The 7441-nt window shown below is 50.0% G+C and overlaps 1 long non-coding RNA gene across 1 annotated transcript; it reads right to left on the bottom strand.

The window, feature by feature from the left end:
• Positions 1 to 3735: 3735 nt before the first annotated feature.
• On the bottom strand, positions 3736 to 6338 carry LOC119625884 (uncharacterized). Its single transcript, XR_005242088.2, has 2 exons — positions 6222 to 6338; positions 3736 to 3993 (listed from the first exon to the last, which is right to left on the bottom strand). It is a non-coding gene; the product is annotated as an uncharacterized lncRNA (long non-coding RNA).
• Between the last annotated feature and the right edge of the window lie 1103 nt (positions 6339 to 7441).

Raw genomic sequence — 7441 nt, 5'->3', positions numbered from 1 at the left:
CATTCTGAGGTTCCTGGTAGACAGATCTTTTGGGAGCCATAATTTAAACCACTACATCTCTCAAGTATCACCTCCTCGTGTTAGCAGTGGCAAATCCATATAGGTCTGCAGCAACCTCAATTCTTGCCTCCTCGGAAGAAAGAATTTGACTGAGGGGCATAAGGCAAGAAGGAGAGACCGAGGCAAGTTTTAGAGCAAGAGTGAAAGTTTGTGAAAAAGTTTCAGAGCGGGAATGACAGGAAGTAAAGTACACCTGGAAGAGGGCCAAGTGGGCGTCCTGAGAGATCAAGTGCACAGTTTGTCCTCTGACGTGGGTTTTATGTGTTGGCATGCTTCTGGAGTCTTGCGTCTCTTCTCCCCTGATTCTTCCCTTCGTTAGAATGTTGGGTGTGTTGGGCCTCAGGGACGGGCCTCAGGACACAATCTCTCTGACCTTCTTCTGCTCCCTTTTCACCTGCCCCAAGGAAAGATTCCAATCTTCCCCCACCTTTCTCACTTGGGTCATAGACCCTCATTCCAGAGAGGGTACTGCCCCATGCTCTGCGGGAAGGAATGCTGAGCTTTCATAAAAGCCCAAGAGGAGGCTGGTGCGGTGACTCACGCCTGTAATCCCAGCACTTTGAGAGGCCAAGGTGGGTGGATCACCTGAGGTCAGGAGTGTGAGACCAGCCTGGACAACATGGTGAATCCCCATCTCTACTAAAAATACAAAAATTAGCCAGGCATAGTGGCAGGCGCTTGTAATCCCAGCTACTCAGGAGGCTGAGGCAGGAGAATCGCTTGAACCTGGGAGGTGGAAGTGGCAGTGAGCTGAGTTGGCACCACTGCACTCCAACCTGGGCGACAGAGCAAGACTCCGTCTCAAAAAAAAAAAAAAAAAAAAAAACAGCCTATCTAACAAAGTTGTCTATAGAGCCCAATATCTACTCGGGTGATTTGGGGCAGGGGTGGGACTGAGCAGAATAGTCATGCAAAATCTAAAACATCCCTAAAGTTGGAGAGGGATTGGCCCCCTAAAATTGACAGGATGCCCCCACCATCATGGCTAAAGCCACCCCCACGTCTCTCAGGTCTCAGGCTGTTGAGGTGGCCAGACCCAGAGAGGAGGAGCCCATGGAGTCATCTTGTTCAGCCCCCTGACTCGGGGCAGGACTGCACCCCATCCAGGTCAGAGACTGACTCACCCCCAGCTACTACTCACTGGAAAGTTAGGCAGCTCCCTCCTCATCCTGCCTTCCAGGAAAGCCAGGCTTTCCGGAAGTCCAGAGGCTAGAGCTTGCCTCTTCCTGCCCAGGGTGGGATGAGGGGGGTGGGTTAGAGGATGGGGTGAGGGGCTGGTTCACTCTGACCTCATCAGATTCTTGGCCCGGGGAGTGGAGGAGCATGGCGAGCCACCCCCAGGTCCAGCCTGCTGCTGCGATTTGTGGGCTGGCTTCCAGGCAGGCTAAGAATGGAATTGGCCCCAGGAATGCACCGTAGGAAGGGACCTGTCTGCCTCCATTTGGGAAGGAAAATGGTGCAAACGTAGGTTCAAGTCCTTGCACTGCCGTTTCCTAGTGTGTCACCCTTAGCAAGTTATTTAAGCTGAGCACAGTCCTTTCCTGTGAAATGGAGATAACAATGACCTAACTCATAGGGCTGTTTCGGGGATTAAATGAGGTACTTTTATCCTTTGCATAATTTCTGGGGGCATGGTTTTTATTCAGCAAATATTAGCTACCTGGAAAGCAAGAGCATTTAAAGACAAAGAGGGCCAGTGCGGTGGCTCACGCCTGTAATCCCAGCACTTTGGGAGGGTGAGGCAGGCGATCACTTGAGGTCAGAAGTTCGAAACCAGCCTGGCCAACATGGTGAAACACCATCTATACTAAAAATACAAAGAAAAAGTTAGCCAGGGATGGTGGCGGGTGCCTGTAATTCCAGCTGCTTAGGAGGCTGAGACAGGAGAATAGCTTGAACCTGGGAGGCAGAGGTTGCAGTGAGCCGAGATCACACCACTGCACTCCAGCCTGGGTGACAGAACGAGACTGTGTCTCAAAAACAAACAAAAAATTAGCCGGGCATGGTGGTGAGCGTGTGTAATCCCAGCTACTCTGGAAGCTGAGGCACGAGAATCGCTTGAACCCAGGAGGCAGAGGTTGCAGTGAGCCAAGATTGCACCACTGCACTCCAGCCTGGGCGACAGAGTGATACTCAGTCTCTAAATAAATCAATCAATAGGGCATTTTTCTTTAGACAGAGGAGCACCTATCACCAGCTCCATCAAAACTAGCAGTGCCACAGTCGAGGCTCTCAAGGGAGGGGGCAGCGTAGTGGGGTCTGAGGGCTTACGTAGCTAGTGGGCAAAATACAGGCTTTGAAGCCAGACTGCATGGGTTCAGATACCAGGTATGTTAGAGGTTGCATGATGTTGGGTAAGTCACTTAATAACCTTCCGTGTGTCTCAGTTTCCTCCTCTGCACAGTGGAGGAAATAGCAATGCCAGCTTCACAGGGGTATCATGAAGATTAAATGACTTTTACGTAAAACACTCAGAGCAGTGCCTGGAACACGGTAAGTCCTAAACGTGCGACAGCTCCAACTATCTGTATTGTTTGTGTCTATTCAGGGTCCTCTTCCTCCATTCCCACTCATAACAATAACAACAGCAATAATAATATCAGCAGCCACTGTTAGTTATCCTCTCACTTTATAAATTATCCAAACAGGTGCGGTGGCTCACGCCTGTTATCCCAGCACTTTGGGAGGCTGAGGATCACTTGAGGACAGGAGTTTGAGACCAACTTGGCCAATATGGTGAAATCCTGTTTCTACTAAAAACACAAAAATCAGTCGGGTGTGGTGGCGCACACCTGTAATCCCTGCTATTCAGGAGGCTGAGGCAGGAGAATCGCCTGAACCTGGGAGACAGAGGCTGGAGTGAGCTGAGATCATGCCACTGCACTCCGGCCTGGGTGACAGAGCAAGACTCAAAAATAAATAAATAAATAAATAAATAAATAAATAAATAAATAAATAATCTCAACAAACCCATGACACCATCCTTACCCTATAGATGGAGAGACTGAGGCTCAGGAATGCTGGGTAAGGTGCTTGAGATCACACCGGTGCAGTCAGGATTTGGACTCAGGTCTCTCTGACTCAAGGGCCCACACTTGTAGCTGTTTACTATTATATATGGCACTTAAGAAACAGCTCTGAGCTCAATACATAGACCCACATAAAACAATGAGACCCTGAGGCAGTGGCCTACAAGACACTGACTGTCATGTCAGTTGTGCTGTAGGTGTTCAGAGGAGAGAGTAAAGCTAGAACGACCTAGGGAGGACGTGGTCTAGCCTTGGACCTTGAAGAGGAGGTGGGACTTGAATTGGTGCATTGGGAGGGGTGTGGTTTCAGGCGGGGACAAAGGTGTGGAGGTAGGGCTGGGTGGGGCTCCACTTAGAGGCAGTGTCTGGGATAAAGTCAGGGGCAGGGAGGGCAACTGGCCATGGCCAGCTTCCAAGTGGAATTGAGGCATAAAGCAAGGCTGAAGCCCAGGCCAGGAGTCGAGCACCTCCTTTTCCTGTTAGCCTCATTTCCCTTCCTCAGGGACCCACAGAATAAGCTCTCTACTAGAAGCTATTGTCCCTGCCCCCTCAAAATCCCAGAGTTTGGAGGCCCAAATGTCAAAGGGCGGTGACGGCCCTCTGGGCCAGTCGCGCGGGGGTAAAATAATTTACCAAGACAGTTGTAGGCAAAGAAAGGCAGATTTATTGGAGAAAGTAGGAAATACGTTGCAAAGGAGGCAGAGGGCAGCCTGCATGAGAGAAGCTGACTGCAAAGAAACAAAGGCTGGCTGGAGATCATCTTATAGGACGGTGCTGACGCTGTGTGCTGAAGACGGCTGTGCGCAGCACCACGACGCCAAGCTTGCAGTGAGCTTGTCTGCAGGTGTCTGCTGATAGCTGGGCGCAGGAAGATGGTGAGTTACTTGCGCAGGAGGGCTGTGTTCTGGACCACGAAGAAAGCCAGACTTGTAGCTCATCTGCTTCTGCTTTCCCAGGTCCCACCAGCCTGACTCCCTTTCCCTCATCAGGACTCCTCCACACCAAGGAAGTAACAGTTCCCCCTGTTCAGATTCAGCCTCGAGCCAGCAACAAGGGGAGTCGGAGGAGGCCTTTAGACTATTTTATTGGTTTATTTTCTTCTCACAGTAAATACGCCCAGCCTGTGGCAGGCATCCAGGCACACCCAGTACATGCTCCTGTCCTTCCTCCCCTTGCAGGTATGGAGTGGGACCCAGTCCTGACAGACTCACTGTCCCTCTAAAACCACATCCACCGCCACCCCAGAAACGGAAGTTTCACTGAAGGTTTCTTAGGAATTTAAAAGGCAAGATTCCCTGCCAGTTTTGCAAGACTTCCTGAAAAGCCCATCTCCCATCCCAGGGATTTTTCCCCTGGGGCCCCAGCTTCAGCCCTCCTCCCAAATCACAGCCTCCTCTCTGCCTCTCCAGATGAATCCCAGTCTGTGGCTCGCAGCCCTCACATTCTTAAACTAAGTGTCATTAGCAGGACCTGCCTGGTGCAGAATGAAAATGTGAGGCCCTTGTTCAGAAATTACGAAGAATTTCAGCTGAGTATGGTGGCCCACACCTGTAATCCCAGCATTTTAGGAGGCTGAAACAGGAGGATTGCTTGAGCCCAGGAGTTAGAGATCAGCCTGGGCAATACAGTGAGACCTCATCTCTACAAATAATAAAAATATTAGGCTGGGCTTGGTGGCTCACGCCTGTAATCCCAGCACTTTGTGAGGCCAAGGCAGGCGGATTGCCTGAGGTCAGGAGTTCAAGGCCAGCCTGGCTAATGTGGTAAAACCCCGTCTCTACTAAAAATACAAAAATTAGCTGGGCGTGGTGGTGGGTGCCTGTAATCCCAGCTACTCAGGAGGGTGAGGCAGGAGAATCACTTGAATCTGGGAGGCGGAGGTTGCAGTGAACCGAGATCATGCTACTGCACTCCAGCCTGGGTGACAGAGTAAGACTCCGTCTCAAACAAACAAACAAACAAACAAACAAACAAATTAGCCGGGCCTGGTGATGCTGCTGGTGGTCCCAGCTCCTTGGGAGGCAGTGGGTGGGAGAATTGCTTGAGCCTGGGCTGTCGATGCTGTAGTGAGCTGTGATCATACCACTGCACTCCAGCCAGGGCAACAGAGCGAGACCTTGTCTCAACATTTTTTTAAAAGAATTTTGGCAATAGCTGAGCATGGGTCACAAGCCCTAAAGCTGACCTTGCCTTTAGTGCACAGAATGTCAAGTTTTCAGGAACTTTAAAGCTAAGGTCTGAGATCCCACCCCCCCACCACTCCACTCCCAAAAAAGCATATTTTGAGAAGGGCTGCTCTGGACTACCCTCACCCCACACTCACCCCTTCGCTTTTCATCTTGCCCTTAGGCCCTCAATGGAAGGTTCGAGGTCTCATATTTGAACTGATTGTACCTTTCGAAAAGTACTTTCAGCTGTTCTTTATGAGAGAGAAGTTATCATCCCATTTTACAGCTGGGCAAAATGAGATTCAGAAACGCCCCACCTGGGCCAGGTGCAGTGGCTCATGCCTGTAATCCCAGCGCTTTGGGAAGCTGAGGCAGGAGAATCACTAGAGCCCAGGAGTTCAAGCCTGCAATGAGCTATGATTGCACCACTGCACTCCAGCCTGGACAACAGACCAAGACCTTGTCTCTATTTTAAAAAGGAAAAGAAAAGAAATTTCTGGCCGGGCGTGGTGGCTCACACCTGTAATCCCAGCAGTTTGGGTGGCTGAGGTGGGTGAATCAACTGAAGTCAGGAGTTCGAGACCAGCCTGGCTAACATGGTGAAACCCCGTCCCTACTAAAAATACAAAAATTAGCCGGACATGGTGGCAGGCACCTGTAATCCCAGCTACTTGGGAGGCTGAGACAGGAGAATATGCTTGAACCAGGAAGGCAGAGGTTGCAGTGAGCCGAAATCGCGCCATGCACTCCAGCCTGGGTGACAGAGTGAGACTCCAGCTCAATAAAAAGAAAAAGAAAAAGAAATTCCCTCCCTGAGCTGACACCTTGCTGGCTAGTAGCATAGGTGGTATCAGCTCTGGCCTCCAGACCTCCTCAGCCCGGAGCCATTTCCACTACAGAAAGCACCCAGACATCATCCAAAGCCAACGCTCAGATGATGCAAACGTCAATGCGGAGAACTCACAGGAAGGAAGGTCATCCTGAGGTCTGATGAGTCAGGGGAGGACAGAGACATTCCTCACATTTTCACCAGCAGTTCTGCTGATAGAGGTCTCTTGTGGGTCTGGTGTTCGTCTAGGGTTGGGTGGAGCCGTTTCAACATGAGAAACGGCTATTACAATAAATACAATAAAAGATGGGCATGCTGATTTAGCAGGAAGTGAGTAGAGCCAGAAAACCAAATTGGGGGTTAGGGTGAGGGAAAGGAATGGGGCTTTGTAGTCGAATCCAGCATCAAATAGGCCCATGCCTGGAAGGAAGTTAGTCTGAGACCACAAAAAATCAGGCAGGGAGGTACACTGCTGGTAGCTATACATATTGCTGTCCTACCTTCCTAGAGGACATGTGGGTAGTTTATAAGAGAAACCATAAAGGGGTCATAAAGGTAAGGCTGGGTCAGGTGCAGTGGCTCATGCCTATAATCCCAGCACTTTGGGAGATTGAGATGGAATGATCGCTCAAGCACAGCAGTTTGAGACCAGCCTGGGCAAAATGGCGAGACTGTCTCTACCAAAATGAAAACATGACTGTAGTCCCAGCTACTTGGGAGGCTGAGGTGGGAGGTCAAGGCTGCAGTGAGCTGTGTTCATGCCACTGCACATCAGCCTGGGTGACAGAGCAAAACCCTGTCTCAGAAAAAAGAAAGAAAGAAAGAAAGAAAAAAAGCTATTAGCCAGGCCTATTTATGAGAAAATTAGATCCAGCAGATGAACCCAGTGTAGGGAACATTCTATAGGACACCAGGCCAATTCTCCTCAATACTATCAAAGTCATGAAACAAGGAGAGGCCTGGTATAGTGGCTCATGCCTGGAATCCCAACACTTTGGGAGGCCAAGGCAAGAGGATCACTTGAAATCAGGAATTGAAGTCCCACCTGAGCAACAAAGCAAGATCCTGTTTTAAAAAAAAAAAAAATTGCTGGGCGTGGTGATGGGCACCTGTAATCCTAGCTACTTATAAGGCTGAAGTGGGAGGATGGCAAGCCCAGGAGTTTGAGGCTGCAGTGAGCTATGATCGTCCCACTGCACTCCAGCCTGGACAAAAGAGTGAGACCCTGTCTCAAAAAATTTTTTTGTTTTTTTGTTTTGTTTCGTTTTGTTTTTGAAATGGAGTTTTGCTCTTGTTGCCCAGGCTGGAGTGCAGTGGCATGATCTTGGCTCACTGCAGCCTCCACCTCCTGGGTT

This window comes from Chlorocebus sabaeus, chromosome 22 (assembly GCF_047675955.1).
Source record: "Chlorocebus sabaeus isolate Y175 chromosome 22, mChlSab1.0.hap1, whole genome shotgun sequence".
Classification (NCBI taxonomy): domain Eukaryota; kingdom Metazoa; phylum Chordata; class Mammalia; order Primates; family Cercopithecidae; genus Chlorocebus; species Chlorocebus sabaeus.
This window is presented reverse-complemented; position numbering and strand designations above follow the sequence as displayed.